Below are 27,064 nucleotides of genomic sequence, written 5' to 3' on the forward strand. Positions count from 1 at the left end.
TCTGGGATAAATGTGATACAAATATCACAAGTTTCAGACTGGTGCGCTCAGAACTAACAATTCTACGGATACTAAAGAAAAGAGAGATTATTTATTTGGTAGACTTCTTCAAAATGAAGTAACAAAAATATCTGGACAATAACATCAAGTGTTCATTATTTTATTAACAGTATTAGCATGTAAATACTTAGTTACAGCTAGAAGAGGATAACCACTGACATCCATACTTTTTCTGTTCTATTAACAGATATGAAGAAGGAGCAAGAATTGCCCAAGTCATATATGTAATTCAATTCTACAAGCAACTTAAGACTTTTAAACAGTTGAATACTCAAAGTTGTCTCCAAAAATAATTCTGGACTGGTCTCAGCTGGGACAGGTTTTTTCCTTCATAGTGTCTGTTATGTATTGGTTTTGGGAGAAAAACATTGTTGATAACATGCCAACATTTAGCTGTTGCTGAGCAACAGAGCCAAGGATGCTTCAACTTCTTGTACTGTCCTGTCAGTGAGAGGAGCTGAGAAGGCACAAAGAGGCACAAAGAGGGGACAGAATCAGGACAGATGACCTAAACTAGCCAAAGGGATATTACATATCATATAGCATCATGTGAAAAAAACAAAAACTGAGGGGAGCTGGCTTGTGGACTAGCTGTTGCTCAGGGATTGTCTAAATGTTGTTTGGCAGGTGATGAGCAATTACTTGTGCATCATTTGTTTTGTAAATATGTATTATACTATTGTCATTACGTCATGTTCTCTTCCTTTTTTTTTTTAATCTCCCACATTGTTGTTGTTTTTTTTATTTTCTCCCTCATCCCATTGGGAAGGAGGAGTGAATGACTGCATGATGCTTAGCTGCCTGCTGGGTTAAGCTACAACATTTTCTGAACACTCACAATCTGCTTTTTTTAATCCCTTTTATTAAGTTGTAAATTCTTTGTACCGAAGATAATCTTCACATTTTTACTTATTTGTTTATTATGTTGTTGAGTCTGTCAACAACAAAAAAAGCAAAATTCCAGCTCTTAAAATGCAATGATGGTGATGATGATTACACACATAGCAATACTCATCTCAACTGAGACTAAATCTGAGGCAAAACAATTCTGTATATTTTGTCAGGAATCAATTATAAAGAAAATCAATGTCTAGACATAATTCCATTATCACTTCCTTCTCTAAAAGCATTGAACATTTGCTTTTGGAATAGCATATTGATAGGTATCTGGATCCTTGTATTGGTTTTGCACAGCAATAAAGTCATCTCACATGTAGACAACGTGTTGTCTTTCTCAAAAGGAAAACGAAAAAAAGTGAATGAAGGATTATGATTTATTTTTTTCCAGCTGACACTCAAATTAACTAAGATCATGCTATTTAAGAAAAGTTAAACTGTACAGTTTGCTATAATGGTAGACCACTTTGGACGGATTAGCACTGTGTCTCAGTGAGATGTAAACTGTCTTTACATCTGACCAATTTTAAAAAAAATATTTTTTACAGGTTATTATATGAGATCATCTCTTGCTTTTTCCCCCTCATTAAAACTCAATTCAGTTCAATTTCTTTGCTACTTAATCCACTATCAAAATTGATCTTTTTCTATTTACCATCAGCAACAAGTTGAGAGCTACCTGAGTGTACCTGAATGTAAATGAGCACCATTTTATTTGATGAAGACTATGTTCATTGCAATTTTCACTGTAGTTTTCATTTTGCTTTCTAGTCTTCATTTTGGATTTAGAACATCCTACGTATTTTCTGTCTGGGTATCCACAAATGAACTGCCTTTTAAAGAACTATTTCTAATATATTTATGTTTAGTGAACTAAAATGTACTTGTCAGAGGAATTTGATAGCACATAAAGCATCAGAAATTATGTGCAGAATTTCTGTTGCTGTTTTGCTAGTCAGTTTCCTTCTGGAAACTGGCCAAGTCCATAATTAGTCTAACTTCTTTAGAACTAAGAATTACCTTTTGTTTTGTGTGTAGCTACATGCAGCAGAGTGCACATAAACTAGCAGCAGTGCAAGTTTGTTCTGAGACTAGGCCACACATTCCTCATAGCATAAAGGGTGATCAAAAGCATATCTACAGAAGCCTCCTCTCTTACCTATCATATCCAATCCACCTGCATTCATTTTTCCTTAAAATTTCTCCTCATGTATGTAGGTGATGACACAATGAGCATAACAGAGGAAAATCAGGACTAACAACATCAACAAACTTTGCAGATGAGAACAGAAGGAGGAAGAGAAGTGAGGAAAAGGATATCCCCCTCCCCCTCCTTTTTTTTCAGTCATAACCATCAGAACTATTTCTGTCTTTTTATACTGAATTAATGTAAATCAAGTATACTACTACACAGAACTAGACAGAAGTGGCATAACTATAGACATTCTTCTTGACCACTAGAATTATTTTTTAAAATTGAAAAGTAATAAAAACTGAAGCCTTTGTTTACTTTCTGTGCACAAGGTTAATGTATGTCTCAGTCTGCATTATAGCTATTTAAACAGCATGATCTGAGCTGCATAGAGTGGTAAAGGTCTGAACATGATACATTTGATAACTGTGTTCAGTGAGCAGAGCGAGATGAAAATGTGGCTTGAATTCAGCATGTTCAATAATTGTCCAAGTCTCCAATTATATGCAGTGCATTTTGATAGTTGAAATTACCAGGAAAAGTAAACACACTCATACCTGAAGGAGAGATATGGAGAGCAATGATTTTAAAGGGAAAATTATCAATTGTAAAAGTAGCACAGATCTTTTTTTTTATTTACAATTTTGAATTATCAGAATGAACTACATAGTGATTCCTTTCATGTAATCTTGATGAGGAAATCACAGGAATTAGTACTGAATGGCACTGACTGCAGTTATAACATAGATTTGCTCTGAAACTAAGCTTTGCAATTCCATAGCTGGATAACTGTTGTTAGGGTTTCACTGCTGTTCTTTTTGCTTTTCCAAGTATTTGGTGAATACTTGCTTCTATCCATGCAGGGAAAATGGCAATAACAACATTTCCTACCCTTTTACATTTTTCTTTTTAGGACTACATAATGCCAACATTTCAGTATTTAAAAATACTTTAAAATAGAGTTTGCTGCTTTCATTGTTAATGAATGTGTTCATCAAGAGATTCATGTATTCTTTCTGCATATTGTTCAGATCAACTCTGTTGGAAGTTTATGTAGTTTAAAGGAAAAAAGAAAAAGACTTTAGAAAGATCACTGATTCTGGTCACAGTAATTCAGAATGATTCCTAGGGAAAGTGGTGCACAGGGTTATTTATGATTTTGACTATTATCTAATCTGGTATTTTAGCCTTAGGAAGAGGAATTGAGCAGTGGGAGTCAGTCTGATGACATATTGTTACACTGAGTTTTGCTGAGTAAATATATTTTTAGTCAGCACAGTGCAGGAAAAACTGTGACTGATGTTTCTACAGATATAGAAAAGTAGCAACTCTTGGTTTCCAAGCTTAACATTATGTCAGACATTATGTTTGATTCTTAATAGTCTTGTACGTTTTTATAAATTTTCTACTTTATTCTGAATCAGTAACATTTCTCAGCCAGTTTAAGTAAGTACAAGTAGCCCCCACAGGGCTGTTGGAAATCAGGCTCTTTTCATGCACAGTGTGCAGTTCGTCTTACAGATTTCAAAAGAAAGACATTCTACCTTACTAAATCCAAGAAAACTGTGAATAAACACGAAAATATAGGCAAAAAATATTTCTTATTATGGAGCAATGGAAGAAACTAATATGAAACAGAAAAGTTAAAGATAGCGCAATGGAATAAAAATAGGTTTGAGAATAGGTCTATTATATACATTATTTTCTGAAAGTTTTACTCACACCTTGCAAAAGTTCTCTTTGATTTTCTGGTCATTGGTACTTGAAGTTGTTGATGTTTGCCTCTATGAGCTATAAACAGGTATAGTCAGAGTTTTTAGTTCTAGCAGTAGTTTTCACATTTGATAAGTATTCTAAAAAGATAGTATACAGTGCCAGCTCTTTTGCATTCAGTCTTTGTGCACAATTACATTAATTTTAAGAATAAAGGCAGCTTAAGCATTATGGTAGTTAATTTTTTTCTTTTTTTTTTTTCTTTTTTCTTTTTTTTTCTTAGACTAGATTTCATAAAATGGCTTGCACTGGAAGGGACCCAATCATGTCCTGTGTGAATTTCCAACCCCAATATGTTGTAGCTGCTGTGACTTACAAGTAGTCTATAGTTCTAGGCTTAAGATAACTTGTTTCAGTTTTAATGGATGAGTCAGCTAGGAAATTCTTTAATGTTTAGGCCTTTCTGATCATAATTTCATATTCATGATCACAATTTCATAATTTCATGAGTAGTAAGCCTAAACACATATTAAATCTACAACCAGCTTTACAAAATAACTGAGATGGTCTCTATGTAATTAGATTTATTTTATTTTTCATTCAGTCCATCTCTCCTCTCATTTTTCCTCTGAATTCATGTCTATATCTCTGCTTGCTTGACTTGCTTGAGATAGAATGGAACTATCCCTTGTGGTAGAGAAGATAAGCATTCTATTCCATGTTGCAACGCAAACTATTTTCTTATTAGCTTCCTTCATTTAAAAAATGTAAAAGATTAAGTAGTCCGTAGTGTTGAAGGATATCCCTCTGAGACATTCACAGCAAAAAAAGATCTCCTAGAATTCAATAAATAAAAGGCTTTTAAATCAACTAAGAAATTATACCAATTATTATTAGTAGTAACCAGAGAAGAAGTCATGGATGGCAGACTTTTGCCAAGCCAGACTCAGGTGTGTGTGGGAAATTGTAAGGATATAAGCTTCTAAATACAGCATGATTCAGTTTTCTGTTTCTTCTGCCTACTCCATCTCATTCATTTTTTTCTCTATAACATTCTGTTGCAAGAGATTTCTCTCACCCTGGTGCTCCATCAATGCCTGTTTTCAGGCAGGAGAAGAGATGCATTCATCACTAAATTACCTGCAGCCTTCTTAGCGTTCCTGTCAGAGCAAGCTTGAAGAGCTATAAGCCACTGTCTCCTTCCTTAACAGCATCACTCAGTATACATGAGCATTTGGGGCAACTGAGCCACAGGTCTCTCATAGGAGCAGTCCATCTATTACTGCCTGTGGACACGCTGTCACCAGAGCCAGAGAGGACATAACCGATCAGTTTGTTCACTTGCTGCGTAGCTCCTGTGTTGAGTGTACAGAATTCTCTCACTCTAATTTTACTCCTCCCTTTTTCTCTCAATGATTTTTTAAAAATACATTATTATTGATATCTCCAGTGAAAATTCCTCACATGAAACTCAGCTCCTCAGTCTGAAACTGACTTATCTAACAAAATATGTAGACTAACCCAAATATCTCACATTTTTCAGCTGTTTTTTAAGGCTTTTTTTTTTTTTTTTTTTTTTTTTTTTTTTTTTTTTTTTTTTTTTCACTGAGGAAAATATATCAAATAGATCCACCATCTAAAAACCTGTCATTTCAGAATGTCCAGAACCTGCAGGCTGTTTTCTCATGTCACTGCTAAAGTTCTGCTCTTCTCCATTTTCATGTAGGTGCTTCAATTCCTGTGCAGAAATGTAAATTCCTTGCTTTTACATTCAGAAAATTAATACACTTTTCTCTATCTTCTCTTTGGTTCCTTTCTGATTCCTCAATTCACCAATTCACTCCTTTTCCTCTTTTAACACATCTTTCACTTTCTGCTTTATATACTCTTTAAATTTGATCATAGGACATACATTTTCTATTTTCTGCACCAAGATGTGCAAAGTCTGCTCTTTTTTCTTAATTGGGAACTTAGACTAAGTAGAAGAAAAAATGTTTGTAATTCATCCAAGCATTAGAGAACCATTAACTTGAAGAAAATATCTAAGCAAGAGAAAGAAGCAAGATCATTTAAAATTATGGTTAATATTTTTTTTCCCTGAAGAACTACTACACTGGACTTTAAAGATTCTTGTTTCTAAATCGTCCTGTCAACATTTCATCTTGTTTTCAGTTTATACCTTACCTACAAACTCCATTCTTTAAAATGCTATATATACCCTTGCTTTCCTATAGTGGGAGAAAAATTTCCCACTTTTAACATCTTAAAAAATCCTAAAAATCTTTCAGGTTTTCTGAAATTTCCTTTTATGATGGAATTCCTTAATGTTTGTTAAATATCAGACCAGATTGAGAAAAGAGGAAAAGAAAGAACAAAAATTAATATAATAAGCATATACATACACTGGAAGTAATGTTAAGACTCTGCAGTAACTTCCTTATTACAGACTCCTATTTTTTTTCCTTGTTCAGAAATAAGAGATGAAAAAATTGTAAGTCATTTTCCACAGAGGGTATACGATTTCAGAAGAAAAGTTCTTTGCTCTCATGTAACTGAATATTCATTGGAAGCAAATATCTGAGTCCCAAAGGACTTAAAAGTCTTTGTCTAACAATTCAGATTTCCATTCAGCACCACTTTCTTTTTAGTAACAAAGGGTTGCAGAACGGTACTGGAGATTTTTTCACTGGTGGAAGTAAAATGGGATTTAACTCCCCCAACTTTTCTTTCTTGGAGGAATAGTTAAGTCAGATTTAGAGAGGAGCTACCATCAGGCAGGGAGGTTTGAGGTGTTAAAACAAGTCCATACTTCAATCACTGCACTGAAAGTGCAACTTCACAACAAATTAATCCCATTTGCAGCACAACACTTCGAAGATCTTTTTTAAAAGGCTTAAAAAATAATGGGCATCTAAATTACTAGTGCCACAGTTTCAAGTGACTCAGAGAAAAGAAACACATATTAATGATTTTGAAATTACTTGGTATATCACTGTTTGGAGTCCTAATGCCTAGCTGCATTGGTGAAGACGATAGGACAATTTTTCCTGACAGGACAGACTTTGATTCAGACACTATTCTTCCAGCAATATGGGTGATAAAATGTCTTACAATAGTTTTTCTTTCACTTCAGGTAGGGTTTAAGGTTGTGGAGTTTTGTTGTTGTTTTTCATTTTTGTTTTTTTTTGTTTGTTTGTTTGTTTTTGTTTTTAATGCGAATAGCCAGGGATCAGAAATGCCTTCTGGAGACATATAGTGTAAAACTACAAAGAGTACATCTTAAGAAGCATCTCAAATTCAGAGACATGGCATTAAAATGTACCACATGGAAATGTCATGTCAGGTACATATCTTTATTAAATAGACCATGGAGGCTGATATACAGAGAGTCTCAATACTCCTTCTGATCTCAGAGCAAACAGTAAAATTCCAGTGACAAAGAAGAAAAAGATTATATTACATTTTCTCTCTTTAGTTTCTAAATTCTAGAAAATCAGTGCCTTCCGCAGTTCATGAAAATTCTGAGATGGAAGCTTATTTCAACAAGTTTTTTGTTTCATAGCATTCTTGACAGGATAGCTACCTCTCAATATTTTTCTATAAGAGAAATAACTGTTCTCTATTCTGAACAATGCCATTCAAGGAATAAGCAATCTGTACTGTAAGCCTGAACTGAGTTATGTGGAACAGTTTGGGGATTACCTGTCTGCTTTACTTATCCTTTCAATGTGTTCATTCTCTCAAGACTTACTTGTCTCCACCATCCTTGTTGCTTCATCATCTTGTACATCACAGATGTAATGTAAAAAGAAGAAAGTTACTCAGTTGTTCTTTGAAGGTACTTCAAGAAGGGCTCAGAAGTCTCCTCTGACAGAACTACAGCAGGAAGCCTGGTACAGTGTCTCAAGAGCTACTGCAATTCAAAGATATCTCAGCAATGACAGAGATGCAATGTGACCACATAGTCTAGCAGATCAGAAATGCCTTTTTCATTCTGTTCCTCCACAAGTGGCCAGTTTTAAATCTTCACATCTTCACTCACATACAGCTATGATGCTGCGATTCTGTGACTCTCTTAGAAGCTACCGTAACACGGCACTTCTTTACCAGTAGTAGCAATTCTGCACTAATATTTCTGTACTTTGATAATATTAATCTTATAAAATACGTTTATGGTTTAGGTCAGTGTTATTCATATAGTGGAAATGATTTGTGCTCTTTGCCAGACTTTCTTCCACCAGGAAATAGAGTACATGCTGGGAAACAATTCACAAAAGAATGTGATTGTCTCAATGCCAGTGAAGCAATGAAAGAGAATTAAAGACATCTTTGAATCTGTTGTGCACCTGAAGGAGTAAAACAGAACAGGAAAAGACAGTTGGATTGCTTTTGTTTAAAGCAACACATTTAATTTAGGATTTACAGTTGCATGGGAATTCTGATCCACTGGACAAAGAGAAGTCAAGCTGAAAAATAAATACCTTGTATAGAATCAAAATAAATCTTTGAAAAAAGACAGGTGGTAGAAAAGAACAAAAAAACTAAGGGAGCAATACGCAACATTTGTATGTGAATTTTCTTTAAGACATGTTTTAGAGCATACCTTGTTCTATGCTACTTTTTTTGTGTTAACTGAGAAATAAAAATTCAAAGCAAGTGTTGACATAGTACTTTATCATTCTTTATAATCTTGATTATTAATTAAAATAAAAACATACTCATGCTGACATCTTAAGATCTTATTAATTTATACGTCTTCTTTTAGTTAGATCTTTATTTTCAGGTTTTAAAAATATTTTCAGGCTTCGTCCACACATCAATTGATACTGGAGATCTTTTAAGATCTGCTTATTATGTGTTCTAGTCTTATGACTATGGAAAAGATGTAAGCATTCATTATTTTTCATAGTGCTACTATAAAGCGCACAAATCCCTCCAATCCAGACACACCAAAGTTAATAAAAGGCTTTCTGTTATCTCGAGTGAGAAGTGGTCTGAGCCCTTACAAAAGAAATGAAATTGGCTGAATTCATGCTGAGATGGATTCCCCTTGCTACAGGACTTCTGGTGCAATGCTAACCTCAGTGGTGCTGCAGGTTTGTGAGAAGTGCTGTGCTGGCAAGGCTCATGGCTACAGTTTAGATCTCTCACTGATTGTCTGGGGTTCCTTTCAACTTATGTAGTCACGTACTTTGGCCAAACCTTGTCTAAAACTGGGAGGATAATTACTTCTTACCCCAGAGCTGGTCCCAGTTCCCCCCTGCTTTGCTTGTATAAATCTGTTTCTCAATTGGTATTAGACAGGAACACTGATTTTCATGGGATCATGGGAATTTCTTCTCAGACATTATAGTTTCTACATTATAAGTATCAGTTTTTTGTAATATCTTTTTCTACTTTGCTAATGTCTGTAGTATAACATATTTCTCTTTTATGTGAAGAATTCAGAATGTGACTAATTTCAGATTGCTGTTAACAATAATTTTTTATTTTTATCTTTCAGAAGACAACAATGGTCTAATCTTTGAGCTACATTTCAAATTTGATTGTTTGTAAAGCATCTGTTTTATTAAAGTTGGGTGCTTAGAGAATGACAGCACAAAAGCTAATATTTCTTTCCTCCCTTATTTCCCCAGTGGAAGGAATATGTTTTTCCATTTCAATTAGTTTCCCATCTCTCTTCTGCAATATGATCAAAATGTTTCATGCTGGCCAGATTATTAGCGACAACTGGATGACATATGAAGAGTTGTATCTAAAATTTGATTTAGCAAACTAGCTGAGTCCTAAACACAGAGCACACTGACTTTCAATGGACCAGATCAAATCCATTTAGAATATTATGGGAAAACTTACTCCACTATTTTTTAAATTACTATTGACAGGATATTTTAAACTCTATTTTTTTCCTGGCTTCTTAACACCTTTCCTAGCTAACTCTTCTCATTGCCTATTGTCAAACTTGTTCTAACAAACAGTAGGCCAGTAAAAGTTCTCATTCTCATCAGCCAAGTCCAATCATTTTCCCAGCTAGTGGGCTTCAATCTCTTGGTCACATAGAAATATGCACCTTTACTTTCTGTACAACTTCTCTGAGTAGCTGTTCTGGCCGTTCCAGCAACTTCTACAGAGTGCTCGACACTGAAAGTAAACCTGGGCTAAGACAGGGACAGAATTGTTCAGAGACCACAGCTGCAACTTTAAATCACTTACAAAATGTTAAATTATGTGCTACTTTCTGGAGAATGGATCTTTGGATTCCAGTTCGTTTTTATCTAGTTTGTTTTTATCTAGTATCAAACATCCAGAATGTTTTTATCTAGTAAAAATAACTGGTTAAGAATGTACTATTATATCACAGTTCAGATTTACTGGGTAATGGAACAGAAAATTAGGTTATGATGAAATTAAGGCAACTGCACAGCAGAAATATAAGCATTCAGTAATTGAGGCTACACTTTTTCTATGATGCTGCATATGGTAGAAATAGATCACAGCTGTAAGGTTGAATTGTACCTGAGATAGAGACTAGAAGAGAAATACAGCCCTGTCATGGCTGCTGATGTAAGAAAAACAATTGGCACTAAACTGTCATTTTCTCTGTCCTGCAGTACCAGAATCCAAAGAGGACCTAAGTGCTACATGTAAGCTAAGAGGCTACAAAAGCTTTTTGGACAAATTTGCACAATCTTTCATTTTTATCCTCTCTCAATTTATGGAGAGAGGATGTGCCAAGCACATCTTATGCTTTGCACCCACTTTGAACTTCATACTGGGTTTGAATAAATTTCTGAATGACTTATTTGTCTTGTAAGAAACTGTGCTATATCTACAAGCATCCCTCTTTTCATATGCTGTCTTCCAAAATCCAGACATACATTTGTCTTCAGCTGGTAATTGGAGAAACCTCCTTGCTTTCTGTGAGCTTGTGCTACAAATTCCTTAAAGCAAATGTCAGTAGAGCATGTTCTATATCCCTTTCATCTTATTGGATGTCCTTCGAGGCATAAGGTGGCCTCAAGCAAAAAATAATCTAGTTGTGCAGAAGTGTTTTACTGGTAGCAATATATGTTTTCTCATTAATAGCTGTGATACAAAGTCTTTTATTTCTCTAACCTATCATTTCTGACCCAACTTACTAGATGTTTACTACTATCAAAGAGTTCAGAGCAGCAGAGAGCAGAGCAACTCAGTGAATGCTATATCTCAAAAAATGAGAGGAAAAAAATAAGCATCTTTATAAATTCAGAGGTGCCAGAATGAGGAAAGATAAATATAAAATTTTCTAAAAGTTCAAAACGTATATATTTTCTATTCAAATCTTTTTAAGTACAAACAATTATCAGATTTTTGGTGTTGCTGCAAACAATTTCATAGCTTTTTTCAACATGTCAGCAGATAGACTATTTCCCTGTTGAAAAAAAATATTCTAACTGAAAATGTTGTATAATCCAGATATTTCTCCTCTTTTTTATTCTTGACTAGTAAATGAAAAATGAGAAAAAATTTACTGTGGAAAAGCTAGATTTCTCTTTAATTCAAAATTCCTGCATCTTCTATCTTTTATTATGCATTGTAAATGACAGCAGCACTTGCTGCATAGAAATCTAAATCTAATTAGCACTTTACTCGGCAACATTACAAATTTAAAATAATAACAGTAATGAAGACTTGGACACAAGCAGCCAGAAAATGCTTTAATTCAGTGGAGAACAGCTGGGATGGTAGGACTTACAGCACTCTTCTACCCTTTTTTGAGGAAAATATAGCTAAGACACTAAAAAGCCTTTATTTTCTTTCTGTATAACAAACAAGATGATTACATGTGGTCCAGAGCTGATCAGGATGAAGGACTTAGAATTTTTAGAAGTGTAAACCTGAAGATATCCATGCCAGAAGCCAAACCTCTTTATGCAGCTTATTGCCAGAAATCATTTACATGCAAAATATAAGAAGAGTGTTCATATATGAGGGAAATTTCAGCTTGTGTAATTCAGGAGTGTAATACAGATAAAGATGGAGTTGGGAAGGTTTTCTTGGACTTGAGTTCAATGTGTAACAGTCAGCTTTTAATATTAGTTGTATAACTTCATACTACATGCCTTAAAACATCTTTGAAGAGAACCCTCTCATATTTTATTCTATATTTTATTTACCGAAAAGCTAGAGCTAACACTTTTTAAATGTGCAGAATGGTATATGGTTTTTACTGACCCTGAGATGGGGGAAAGTGTAGAGGAGATTAAACAGCTGTGTTGTATGTGTGAACATTTACACAATCATACACACATGGGCTGTCATGAAAGGTTATTCTTTTTTGATTGCCTTGCTGTGTATAGACCACATTTCTCTGCATCCCCATATCCCTAAACTCTTTGAACTGAACAAATCAAATGCAAAGCTGATGAACAGAACTTTTGAACATTCCAATTTTTCAAGATGGAAAACAGTTATTTCCAACTGATACGTCCTTCTAGACAGTTAAGTGATTCAATAGCAATGTCTTCTGCTGGTTCTTACAATGACATTAAAGAGGAAAGACTAATAAGACAATAAACCATTTCTGATTTAATTGCAAAAAGAACTTCAAGGTATTCGGTATACCCAGCTCTCCTACACATTCTTCTAGGTTCAGAGCACCCATTGATCTCACATCCCCTACAGTATTAAGCCCAACGCAACTTTGAGAGATACGTTCGAGAAACATCTATTACCCCATTCAGCTGGAGTTTCAGATAAAATTATAAATAGGTGGATCTTCCACACTCAGCTACCAAAGCCATTATAAAGAAACCTGATCTATTCTCTCTCTGGGATTAGGTGTACGAATCATTACACTTTCCTGCGGAAAGAAGAGTTGATAAAGGATCCCTTTTTTCTTTGGCTCCACCGAACTGTGTGGTTGCACTTTGGTCCTCAGTAGAACATTGCCTCAGAGGGAAATCAAATCAGAGATGCTAAGGAGTAAGCAGATTACTGGTCTGACTTTATGATGCTTACTGAAGATTATAAAAAGATTATATAAGGCATACCCTCATTTTCTTCAATTTCATCTTGACCCAGTAAATCATTTTATGTACGGCTGCCTTGGATTCTCACCAAAGAACTACTTTTAAATGGAAATCTTTAGTTTGTACTTCACATAGACATCTTCCTTTGAGAGTAAGAAATGACTATCATAAAAGTACACTTTTACTTACAAAGAAAAGGATTACAAAGTAGCAAGGATTTCACTCTAATTTCTTATGTAATTATCATTTTTAAAATTACATTAAATTCAATATTCTTTTGAAAGAGTTCTCAGAGTGCTTATGCTAATTCATTTGATATAAACCATTTATCTTTACCTATTTATTCTTAAAATTCTGATTCTGAGTCAAAACCAAATTAAATGAAACTGAAGTTGTGTCATAAAAAGGAATTTTCCTGGCAACTTCAAAGTATGGTTTCAATTTTTATTTTTAAATATCTCCATTGCAATTAAATATGAAAAAAATGAGATGTTTACATTTTAATAAAATATATTTTCTTGAAAGACGAGACAGATCGTAAAGAAGGTGAATGTTGTGAAAATATTAATGTGAAAAGTATGTTGAAAATGGTTTTTTTCTCATTAGAAGTTCTGGCTTTAATAAAGTGTTATTTTCTCATGAAATTAATGTTTTCTCCTGAAAAGATCCTGCTAGGTCTAATTTCTTCTGAAATTACTTCTGCAATATAAATCTGTGGGCCAACTTCAATTAAATTAACTTTTTATTGTCTCCCACAAATCAGGATATGGGTGATATTATCATTGTCTCTGTGGATACAAGTTTCAGACATTGCAGCTATTTTCTTTAAAAAATAGTAATTAATTTCATTATGAAATTTACCAAAATTCAATTAAGTAATTATTATCCTGAGCTATCAAATAAAAAGTTGCCTATAAAATATAATTTAAATACAAAAAAAAAATTAACTCTGTTTTGTTCGTAAGATTGGAGAAAAATATGATGTTAAACTATACATTTGGAAAGAATCCAGAACCATAATAATAAAGTCATTGACCGAGCACAGAAGATATTCATGGGACATAAACCAGCAAAATTAAAAGTTAGAATAGTTCAAATAGAATTCTTATATTTAAGTCAAGCAGTAAAATCTAGTTTATGTTTAGATTATTAGTTTTTTAAGCACACAGCTTACTGTAGAATAAAACTCCATATTTTTTACATATACTAAGCAATCAGAACATGCATAAAAAGCTATGTATATAATTGATTATTAAAAAAACAGAAAAACAACAAGGCTGAATATAAGTTTGGACTTAGGTTTACTAATTGCCAGAATTATTATATATAATATATATAATATGCATATCATATATATTATATATATATTACATATATTATTATGGAATAATATTATTGCAGTTATGAAACTACCAATTGTCCTCTGTGCTTTAATTAGGAGCAACTACTATTGCAGTGACCTCTCCATATCTTGGCTTGTGAAGACCCATTTCAAGACCAGAAAATGAGTGAGTTGCAGCCAAGGTGATGTGCTTTAATTCTGACATCTGAACAAGCACACAGTTCATTGCACAATCTCTGAAGGGCAAACTAAAATCAATTGTATCTCTTCCTGGCACAAGATTTTAGCCAGGCTGGATGACAGGACTAGCATGAGCTATTATGACTGCCACAGGTCGCAAGGTTGGAAAGGACCTATAAAATCATTTAGTCCACCTGTCCTCCCATTACCATTGCTACTACTATTTCTAATGCAGGACATTGGTCCTCTTGTCCACCTGGGCACACTGTCAGCTCATGTTTAGCCGAGCATCAACCAAAAGCAAAGATGCCAGTAGATTCTTGCATGTAGAAAAAATGACACCCATTGACATTCTTTGACACTGCTTGATGTATGTTGATGGAAACCAAACAGCAGGCGTGAGCACAGTGAGGTGGTGGGTGATGTGTTTAGGCAGTGGCAAAGAGCAGCAGTGGGTCACTTCTGCCGGTGCAGGGTTTTTACAAGTACAGCATGCAGGCTTTTGGTCATTGACAGCAAAAATGCACAGGTGATGATGGTGATTATGTTGAAAAAGTGTTTTGTAGCTGAGAATTTGCTCTGTCAAATAATCTTATTGTGCTCTTTGTATCTACTGTAGTTTCCATGGAAATAAAGAAGAGGCATTACTTTCAGCATAACTTATGCATATAGTATTTACTCCTTCTCCAGCAAAACTTTTAAAGATTGATTTTTCTCCTCTGTCTATTCATCATTTTAGCAGCTCCCTTGGAGACATATTGATTTCACCTTCATTTCTTATTAAAGCAAAAAAGAAAAAGAAAAAAAAAGGAGAGGGGCTCTGAAAACAGTCGTACAAATTTATTTCATGTTAATGGCAGAAGCTGCAAGAAGTAGATGCATCTGAAGAAAGCTGGTTGAGAGTTGAATTCAGCCAGGCTGGCATGAGTGGTATGCTCAGCAATACATGGAGGGGCTGAAAGGGGTTAGCAGGCATCCCCATCAGCAAAACTGTGTGTCTTGATTAAGAAGAATCTCAGATTTTCCTTTTTAAATCAAAACATTTAGCTTTTTTCTTTAGCACGCAGCCATGGGAGACATGATGTTCCCCTGCAATCTTCACACAACATTCTGATACTTTTGCCTAAAATTTTATGCGTTTTCTGGTTTTGTTTAGTTTACACGTGCTATTTTGAGGACCAGTTCCAGGAGTCATGTGATAATATCTGAGCATTCATCTTGATTATGAGCTAAACAATTAGAAGTTGTGACTAGGACACATGTAGGGACCTCTACAATTTTTACATCTGGAGATTATTAAAATTTAGGGTGTTCTTGCTTATTGCTTAGCAAAAGCTACTCATACATTGCCAGTTCAGATTTTATTTTCCTGTTACAGTAGTGGCTCTGTGGCAAGAACATAAAGATATAGAGAAAACATTAAAGAAATATCAACATTTACTTTTACATGCCTTTTCCAGAATATTGCAATTTTCTCTGCTAGACAAAACACATGGTCTTATTGAAGACTGTTGCTCTAAATATAGTTGTGATAAGCTAGAAAGACTTCCTCTAAATATTGATCATGTGTATTGCCTTCATGGTATTGAAATATGAAAAATATTTTTTCAGTCTGAAAAACTGAGTGGGTGTAAGGATTTAAATGTCTCTGTCCATCTCCAAGGAGAGGTAGATTAAGTCTACCAACTAAGATACTTGGAATACTCCTTCCTTTAGCTGTAGATGAAACATAGCAAATTCGAAAATGGTATGAGAACAGCTGAAGATCTTGATGAAAAGACAGGCACAAGGGAGTATGCATAAACAGTCAGTCAGGAAGTACCACTAGGCAGATTATTAATGATCTCTGAAAAATGCCTTCACATAGTAGTGTTCCATGTGTTATTAGTGTTACAGGTAGCAGTCACTGGTATTGCAGGGAGATAGCAATCTGGTAAACAGCTACTATCTGATTCAGAAAATATAATTCAGTGTGAGTGAACAATCCTTCAGCACATCCAGGGCTGCAAAACTAGTGCACAGCTACAGGATCCTTTTATCCTCAGCTTCCTGGATATACATATGCCAGCCAAGCATACTTCTGTTAACTGCAGACCTTCAGACCATACCAGCCAAGCGTATTTCTGTTAACTGTGTATAAGCACGGACAATTGCCTACTTTATTTCTCAGTGCTTCTCACACTTGCATGTCTCTCTGCTCTATGTATAGTATGTATAGTTATAAGATTTCAGTATTCTCTGTCATATCTTAAAGTATTAGAGTACTCTTCACTACTTTGTCTAACGAACCTGATTCTCAATGTAGGAACACTGGATAGAAGGAAGCTTAATTACATAGAGAACAACTATAATTAAGGCTTAAATATGCATTTAATCAGCTAAAAACTTTGTAGTATTGCTTAAAACCCTCTGAATGTTCATCTTCAAATTACTGAGGCATGTAAAAATTAAAGGAAAACTTTGTTGAAGGTGAAAGTACTAGCAAATGATTGTCTCCAGACACAGGTCAGAAAAAACAAAGATATGCTGTTGATCCCTGGAGCTTAGACTAAAAAGCCCTTGTAACTTTTCTGACTTTTTAAATCTAGATGAGTGGGGTACAAGCAACTGAATCTAAAAATTATCCCTAAATCCTGAAATGAAGAAGATATAAATGGGTACCTTCTAATGAAAGAAAGATTTAATCTGTGGAGAAAAGAGCTAGGAACTTGATACTCAAAGAACACAAGGAATCTGTCTGCATGAATTTAAAGGCTGAAATATAATCTGGTTTTAAGTATTTTTTTTTTCTCCTCGTTGGCAGCCATCAGATAAAGATAAGAGATAAAAACTGAAAATTACATAGAACTCTAAAGGCCTCATAGAGGATTTTTTCAGGAAATGCAGTAACAGCTGAAATTCTGCAAAAGCCCGATGTTTTTCCACAAAGTTATTCAAAAGAAGATCAAAGATTCAAATGAAGCCTGAAGAATTATTTGCCTTGATTAGAAGGAACATCAAGCACATCAGTGGGCTAAGCTTTTATTTCACCTCCTGCCAGTTCCTTACCGTGTCATGATATGTTATGGGCTGATAGATAATAGATTCTGCTTCAGAAGAGCCTGAAGGAATGGAGATTTCACAGATTCAGTTCAAGGAGAAATAAATTTTTACAAAGCCAAGAGAATTTTTGATTCAGCTTTCATTGTAAGAGGCAGAGAATAATAGTGCTACAAGCATGGAATTGCACCATACTGAGACAGTTTTCCTCTCTAAATATTCCTTTGGACTGTGAATGTGAAAAGGTAAATATTTCTCACTTCTTTTCAGGATGAAACAAAGGACTCAGTGATCCAAATGAGTCTAATGCTATTTCTTGCTGGCAAGTCCACCTTGCATTATTTATCCTGAAGAACTAAGGAATCAAAGCTACTGAGAGAAACAAAATAAATTTGTAATCTAGAACAGACAGCAGGACTTAATTATAAAAATTCACCCCTCTTTTTTAGTTAAATTATGAAGGTGTTGAAAAATGAATGATCGTACAGGTAACACACCCAGTGTTATAAAAGTAATATGTAAAATCTATTCTTAATGACTATTCTGCATTTAGTTGGCACATTTACCACCTCAGAAATTTGCTACTGGGACTTTAAAAACTAAATAGACAGACATACAGACAAACAGATAGATATATAGAAAAATAGAAACGGGAGAAGTTGTAACTGTCCTGGAAAACTGAAAATTGTCTGCAGAATATTAGTCTTCCTTTGAAATTATTGTTTCACCATTAAAAAAGTCTTTCAAACAGTGTTTGGCTGCAAGGGACCAGACTGGCAGCAGATATGCATGCCAATTTGTATCACTTGCCTTCTCACATAAAATCTTAATGCCTAAACTGGAGGGATCTGTAAAGAATCATGTGCCCTGAACTGCTGATCCCATGTAAATTAAGCTCAGTTATGTGCCCTAATCATCAAGTGACTCTTTCGTTCTCTGTTTCCTCATGTTTTTATCTCATTCAAATAATTGCTTAGGGAGAAAGAATGGGATAATACATACCTGGGTGCCATCCAAACACAGAAGCAGAGTGAAACTTCAGAAACCCTTCTGGACCTCCAAATTCGAACAACCTCTGCACTGGAAAGATTAGGCAAGTATCTGTGGAAATCAATTTTATTGAGGTATTGAGTTAGCACTCATAAAAAAATTCACTAGAGATTTTCACAACAAATTTACTGTGACCGGAGCAAATTTATGTTTCATCCATTTAACTGAAATATCCCAAGATCATGGAAACAAAGTCCATGCTAGTCCAGAAATGGATGGTTCATATCATCTGAAGCTAATCAGCCTTGTAATTTCTGTGACTGAAGAGCTGAGCATTCAACTAGTCCAATGGACCTGAGGAGGAATCATTGCTATCAAAGCCATGTCTTGAACATCCAGGATAAAGTGAGCACTGGTGAAAAACACAATGTTTTAGTTATTTCTGACAACATTCACTATAGTTAGTAGTTTCTCTACCACAAGAATCAAATGAAATGTCAGAAACAGTAGTTCAGGGAAATTTTGATGATGAAACAGTAAGGTGCTAAAATTTTAACTTTTCGCTTAGTGTAAAGTAACAGTATATTACACAAATGCTCTTCCAGCTGAAGGTGCAGTCAATGAACATGAGAGTTTATTAAACAAACAAACTGAAATTAAAAACAAATTAAAAAAAAAAAAAAAAGCAAAACAAAATAAATGAAAACAAAAAACAACACTTGTATTGGAGTTAGGGAAGCATCGGTTTCAGGCCACCTGTAAGAGTACCTTATCCGTAACAGATGCAAGTTGTCAATTCCCTTGGGAAATGCTCAGAAACTGTTGTACATATTAGACAGCCCTTAACATGGTGTACCTTCCAGATGCTGAAAAATATCGTTCTGAAAACTTCTCAGTTAAAATTGCATATGCTTCATCAATAAAAGCTGCTGATTTTAATCCAGTAAAAAATAGTAATCCAGTACTTGCATGTAAGACTTAGATATGCTGGAAAAAAATCTCTCATTTTTGGTTGCTGTAACAGCCATCAAACTGATGGAAAATGCAGAGGAGTGCAGAAGAGAGATCATTTAGAAACAGTACTTTACACCAGAATAGCATTTACATTATCACACAACGCACAAGTCTCCCTGAAGACCTGACAGTGATCCAAAGTGTGTGGGTTGGTATAATGTATGTATAGTATACCTTCTTGGGATGCTTGATTTAGAAAATGTGCTGTCTTTGAAGTTAAATAGATGGACAAGCTTTATGTTCAGAGGGAAAGGAAGAATTAAGGAGTAAAATAGAAGTGGTGATTTAGAGATGTCTGAAGGGAGTGTACTAAATCTTGGGTTCCCGCTGCACTACATTTCTGGGAATTCAACTGGAGAAAAAAAAAAAAAAGGAGCAGGGTTAAAAACAGTCTTCAAACATTAGATATAAATTAGAATGTGCTGCACAAAAGAACTGAGGGGGGTCAAAGGGGGCGTAGGAATGACTAAGAAAGCAATGAGGTGCACCACAAGGCAGAGAAAGGAGACCACAGCACAAAAAGCAGCTGATCTGAAAGCATTAGAAGAGGTGAGATCCCTGCTTGTTGGAGTAGCAGCTTCCAAGGCTGTCTGCAGGCAGAAACTACTAATGCAGTGAAGAACAGATCTGAAAGAAAATGAGAAAAAGAAACTGATTTCAGCCTTTGTGAGACAGACATGTTGTTAGTCAGACTATTAAGAAAATCATTGCAGAGAGATAGAAATGAGAAGAATCAATCCATGCTTCTATGGATTTCTAAAATTTGAATGAAGTGTAGTTAGATATCAGACATTTACAGAGACAGTTCAGGAAATATCCTTTTTTTCTGCATCATATTTCTCTATTCATATTTCTAGGGCACACCACCCCTAGAATTCAATTGCAGTGCACCACTTGTGTAGCAAAGGAAGCAGCTTTTCTGCACACCAGAGCCATGAACTGAATCATGCACTCTGTCATAGGCAGACAAAGTGGCTTTTCATCCACGCTCTATACTTTTATATATAGCTGCTTGTATTCCAGCACATTTCTTCACATAAAATGTCATGTTCCCATCCAAAAAGAGACTTTGATGAGCTCAAGATTAAATATATCACACTCAACAGGAGATGACTGACTCAGTGACTTCATAAAATCTTTTAATCCCGGTCATCACCTTCTATCATTTCTTCTTCCTGTACCTGACAGGAGAATGGTGGAATAACTCTTTCTAAACCGTAGAGCTGATCAATGATTTGGACTGAATAATCACAAAGAACAAGCCTGGCAAATACAAACAAGGTTAATGATTTCTTACAGTCATCTCACAGACTCAGAGTTGCATTTTTTAAGCAACCAAAATTGTGTGATGAGATGCAAGGCTGGTAGCTTTGTTCATAGTTAAGAGTTAAGCTATTATATACTTACACTCCCCTTCTTGAGATACAGTTCTCAATCACCTTTTAATTTTGGCATTCTTGTGATCTGAACTTCTAAAGTCACAGTTTTTTACTCACTGTCACTCAGACTGTTACTTTTTCCAGTTGCAGCTGTATTCAAGACCACAATGAGAGAAATGAAGTTGGTTGTCAGGTGTGCTTTTCCCACATTAAAAATCAAAGAAACTCAACAAGTCCTTTGGCAGTGGAGCTGTTTCAGAACTTGTCAGATGTGTCCTTGGTATCAGGAATAGGCCTCTTGTCATATTGCTATACTGCCTCTTGCCATTTGGCCAAATTATAAATCTTTGGGAAAAATGCTCCTTTTCACAGTGAATGAATGAAGACGCAACATATCTGGACAAAGAATTAGAATGAGATAGGAAAGATTTTATTCTAGTCCTCAGCCTTTCTGTGTGAGGTCCCTTAAATGTGAAAAGCTATATGTGAAGTGCATAAATGAGTGAGTAGGATGAATATCCTTCAGTGAACTAGAGGCCATCAGAAAAGATAGTAGGAGTTGGGTTGAAAATAAGAAGCAGGATTTTTCCAAAGCTTCTTATTAAAAAAAAAAAATCATGCGTGTAAGTGTAGCAAAGTACAAGAATTGATGTGGATTGTTTTGTTTTTATTTCATTTGATTTGTTTCCTGGAATAATGAATGAGAAACTAGTAGGCACTACAGAGTGATAGTTATATGAGGAGAAGGAATCTTAGGAATTCCTTCCTCAGTCCTTTACAAACCATCTCTTTGTCTCCAGCATTACAAAGTGATTTGTTCATTAAAATCATGGAACACATTTGGAAGAGACCTACAGTAACAATGTCACTCATTAAGATCAACTTTGAAGACCTCTTATCAAAACTATATAGTTATAACACCCTTAACTACACAGTACATACCTCATTCTGCTTTTCTACTACAAAAACAAGTAAAAAAAAAAAAATAAAATAGATACCTACAATACAAAAAAAAAAAAAAAAAAAAAAAGATAGGTAGATACCTACAGACACTTTTCCAAAATACATTTGGCCATAAATTATGCTACAAATGCAATTGCAAGCATATGCTTTCCAGAGGACTGATTTGTTTTAGTCACAATGAAAAATGCTGTCTTTAGACATTCATTTTTGTAATAATACATGTACAGAGAATTAAGTGTCTGAAGCTGAAATAAGTGTAAGTTTAAAAGATAACTGGAATGTTGGCCAAACCTCGCTACTCAATATTTGATCTGTGAGAGCTTAGATATTTTAGAGTTTGGAGAATCAACAGTAGTATATTTGAATGATTAAAAATATAAGAAGCTGCTTACAGGGGAAAATAACAGGAGCTTGCAGTAAAAAAAAAAAAAAAAGCAAATTGGTTCAACTATGAATGGACAGTTCTGACCTTTTGATCTGACAAAACAATCACTGCAAAGGTGTTGATTTTATAATTGCAAAGAAGATGGGAAAACTCAAGTAAAATGCAAGAGAATGCTTTAAATGGCATACATTATTACATTTTCTATCAGTTCAGTCACAGCTGTGCTTTGTTAAGGATGACAATTATTTACCGTGAATAATAAGAAAGTCAATTTTATGGCTAGTCCTGGCTTGAAGAATAGGATAAAAAGGCAATTACCTAATGCTGGGGCAACAACCTGCACACCTTCCAGTGCTTGAAGAGATTACATGAATTCTTCCAAAATAAAGTTTCACACTCAGTTCCTGTTTCTGTTGCAACTGAGCAAAGTACTGAACTGTGAAGGAGCATCTACTGCACGGAAGGGAAAGAACTGACTTCCTCTCTGCAGAAGTATCAGATAACTTTATCTTCATTCGTATTCCCAGTAACGGAAAAAGAGAGAGCTGCTCAGTTTTATCTATACTTCTCTGCCCACTTCCCTTCATGAGAAAGGCAGGAAATGCTACTGAGCCTGTTACCTGTCTGCTTCTCAACAGGAGGCCATGGAAAGTTAAAAAAGGGCAAAGAAAGGTGAAAAACAGGTAGGGATAGTGCAGTGAGTCTAATAGCCCCAAAGAAGTTTATAAGCCCTTTTGTTTCATGTAAGTTCCCTTTCCCATCCATCTTTCAACTTGCAGCAGCGGTGTCCACCATGGGACTCTGAGAACTCAGTCTAAAGAAAAGCTGAGATTACTGAAGGGATTATTTTACTATCTCTTACCAAAACCTGTTAAAATATCTTTTTTTTTACCCCCTCTCTCTTCTGTACCATTTAATCTACCTTTGCTAATGTCTTTTTTACTTCATATTATACAAATTACAGAGGCACTGAGGAGTTTCAAAGATATAAATGTCCTAAGCTATAAATAATATTTCTGTTTGAAAATAACCTAGTAATGTCAGCACTCATTAATGTAAGTCTGTAATTTTTATTAAGAGCCCAAGAAAAAAAGAAATCAGCATCAGAGAAACTCAAATTCGGGGCTTTTTATCTTATTTTTTACTTTTTTTGTGGTAAAAATCACAAGTCTCTGCTGAATTGTAATTTTTCTTATTGTGATGTATCATCATAGCATTCCCTTGTCAAGCAATAAGGTTGACAATTTAAACTCAGTCACAAAATGTCCTTTGTTCTTTGGGTACTAACAGGCTGGATGCTGCAGAGGAGGCTTACAGTCTCAATGAAAATAACATCTCCACAGTTAACCAACTCTCAGCTCCTATAGACTGAATCTAGAGAGCAAAAAATACCCAAGCATGATAGAGTTATTAAGTGTTCAATATTGTACTATCTAGCTCCATTTGCTCAGCCTCAGGCAAAATGAAACGGTGAAAAAACTAATCAAACGTATTTCCACCATTACCTACTGCACAGGATAGCCATTTTTTAAATCCAGTTGCAGCCAGTGTATCAGTGCATGTGACAAGATCTCAACAAATGTATAAGCTAGCCTTAAATCAACTCTCAACGCTTCATAGAGACCTCTGTCTGTAAACCACCAAAGCCTATCTGTGCTTAATATATAACAGCCATAACCCTTAGAGCTTTTACCTTTTATTTGTTTTCACCACTCCTGCAATCACTTTCATAGCAAACAAAATCCTGTGCTTTCATCTTGCTTAACACAGCTTGAATACTTTCATTTCTGTAGCAACTAGCATGTTACCTCACCTTTGAAAGGTCTCTATTTTTAACCGGGCACAAACACAGCTAAGGTTGCGTAGCATCTTTTCACAGAGGCGGAAGGTCCAGTTGTGGCAATCCACATACTGATTTCCCTCTCCTTTGGTGTCTCTAGTTTGGCTGCTGCCTTGCACAAGCTTTCCTTGCTTTGTCTTTGGAATTTGGATAAGAGAATTTTGATAAAAATTATCTTCACTTGTTGCCTGGAGTCCTTTTCTTTTATGAAGAAAAATTTGTTTCACCTATTTGTTTCACCTATTCCTCTGGTCTTTTTGCTTGCCTGTTTAGATATTTTTGTTTGTTTGTCACTTTTCCAGCTTTTAAAAAAAAGCCTTAAGAAAAGCTAAAATGAAGTTACCTAAAATGACTTTCAGTGGAAGCATTTGTTCCTACCTTGAGTGATTTTCTCCTTCCATCACAAAGCAGCCCTATATATTGCAATTAATACTGACAAGCTAATAAATCTTAGCTGAGCTTTTTTAGTTTGTAGCTTTTTTGTTGATATTATTCTGTTTTCTTTCATACATATTTCATGTAGGGAGTCCAAAGCCTCTGTGAAAGTTCACCTCAGAAATGTCTTGCTGAAAGTCTTCAAAATCAATGAGAAACTCTGTTTCACAAAACTAATTGTTTTCCTATCCAAATTTTTTTGTTGTTTTTCCACAATTAATAAATAACTTTGGATGAGATTTCATCTGTGTAATATTAGAATAGGAACTTCAGAACAGATGAAATTGAATATTTCACATGGCCTACATTTTACATAACTTTCCATGCTTTACTTTCGAATCTTGAAATCAAACTAGTTTTGAAGTATGTGGTATTTTATTACTTCTACTTGTTCCTTTTGAGAAGTACACACTTTCAAAATTCAATTTAGAAATACTGAATGTAAATCCATGTTAAAAAAATATGTTTTATTTGGAAAGATTCTCTACTCTTTTGGGAGAAAAAAAAAAAATTTGCCAAGGAAATGTATAAACCATACAATCCAGCTTCCACGCACCTTGCCAGAAAAGGAAGTAGATATTTCCTGGGTAAATTCAAGATAAAATGGTATTTTAAAATGTTTTGTAAACAATTTATGGTGAATATTAAAAGCTACTGCTGCTTTGATTCTGTCTAGAAGACCACTATACATGGAGGAGCTGGTGATACACTCAATAGTGTACACTCAATTTAACCTGAGTGCACTCAAAACTGCTCTGTGCTGCACATGCAATGAGGCTTTCACGACTGTACCACTGTGCACCCATTTCTTGGCTGCATGATCAGCCTCACTGCCACAGTGCAGTAGTAGAACCTGCAGTCAGCTGAGCGCTAGTAAATGCAACACCTATTTGTCCTTGCTTTCTACTAAAAGTGAAGCAAGAATTTCTCATGTGAACATCCATTTTATGTGACAGAAGAAATAATAACAGATTTGTTATCTTGTAAGATAATTCTCAGGAAGCTCAAATGACAAAAATTGGGTCACCCTTTCCAAGGCCAGGGTTTGCATGGCTTGCTGCATGCGATCTGAGGCTCATTCTAGGCTACACTGTTCCAAGCTGGGAGTTCCCAGCATCTATAGTGATGTAAGATTATCTTTACTACTCTTCCTTTCTTTACAGTGTTATCTCTAAAAAATAGTATTTTAAAGGGTACTTTAAAGAGTCCAAGTGCCCTTCTTACTAAGATCATAACAGACAACCATCTTTTAGTGCAAAACAATTACTTAGTTAAAACAATTATTTAGAAACAGCAGGACTATCTAAACTGCAAATGAAAATCAGTTTTTCTCATAACAGCCTAATTTCTATTTTCCTCTTCTACATTTAGTGAAAAGTACTACTGTTTGAATAAAGGGTTGATGCCCAGCATGTGTGCAGCTATTGATGAAGTTCTGATTGGCTCTAAAATGTATTTTCCCTGTCCTCTCCCCAGGAGCACTTTCAAGAGGCATTCAGAAAATTGGCTTAAACAACCTGCTAACTCCAGTTTTAAGAACCATTTTTGATGTAGTCAAATACATGCAAATTACTCACAAAAATATTCTTCTTTAGTCTTATACATTCCAAACATTTAGTGCAAACTGCTGCTGTAGCACTTATATGTACCTATTATGGTATGTGATGTTATCCTTATGTCATCTCAGTACAAACTCAAGAGCTCAAATTGGCAACACTGATGTAAAGCTGAAATGATTCTCTGACTATTCAATTAAGTGACCATAAGAAGAGCAAATGTTTGGACTTAGTTGTTTTTTCTTTGGCAGTTGTTTATACACATTCCCATTATTATAAATGTGCAACCAATCTCATGTTTACTACAGAGAAAATATACCGTCTGCTATTGCAGACTGTAATTGCTGCTAGAATAATAGAATCACAGAAAGATATGGGTTATAAGGAATTTTAAAGGTCTTCTAGTTCCAACCCACCTCTTCTGGGCAGGAATAACTTCCACTAGATCCAATTGTCCAAAGCCCCATCCAATCTGACATCCATTGAACATCTATAGGAGATGGGGCATCTGTAGCTTCTCAGGGCTTTCTGTTCCTGTGCCTCACCACCCTCATAGTGAAAAATTTCTTTCCAATACCTAAACTAAACTTACTTTCTTTCAGTTCTATCACTACACTTACTATTTACTAGAATGCTGCATAGATGTCTCTCTGGAACATTTTCTTCTCCATGTTGAACAACCCAAGTCTCTGAGCTTGTCTTCATAGAAGAGGTGGTTCAGCCAGTTTATCACCATTGTGGCCCTCTTCTGGACTTTCTCCAATGGATTCACATCTCCACTGTGTTGAGGGCCTGAGAGCTGAATGCAGCACTGTAAGTAGGGCCTCATGAGGAAGGAGTAAAGAGAGAGAATCACATCTCCTGACCTGCTGGTAAGAGTTTTGATGCAGCCCGGTATAAGTTTCATTTTCTGGGTGGCAAGCACACATTGACAACTCATGTTGAGTTTTTGTCAACTAGCACAACCAAGTCTTTCTCCTCAGGGCTGCTTTAAATCCATATTCAGCCAGCTTATTTTTGAGCTTGGAGTTATTCAGACACTAATTTGCGTTTAAGTTAATCTTGTAT

The sequence above is a fragment of the Tetrao urogallus genome (genome assembly GCF_951394365.1).
Source record: "Tetrao urogallus genome assembly, chromosome: 2".
In the NCBI taxonomy this organism is placed as follows: Eukaryota; Metazoa; Chordata; class Aves; order Galliformes; family Phasianidae; genus Tetrao; species Tetrao urogallus.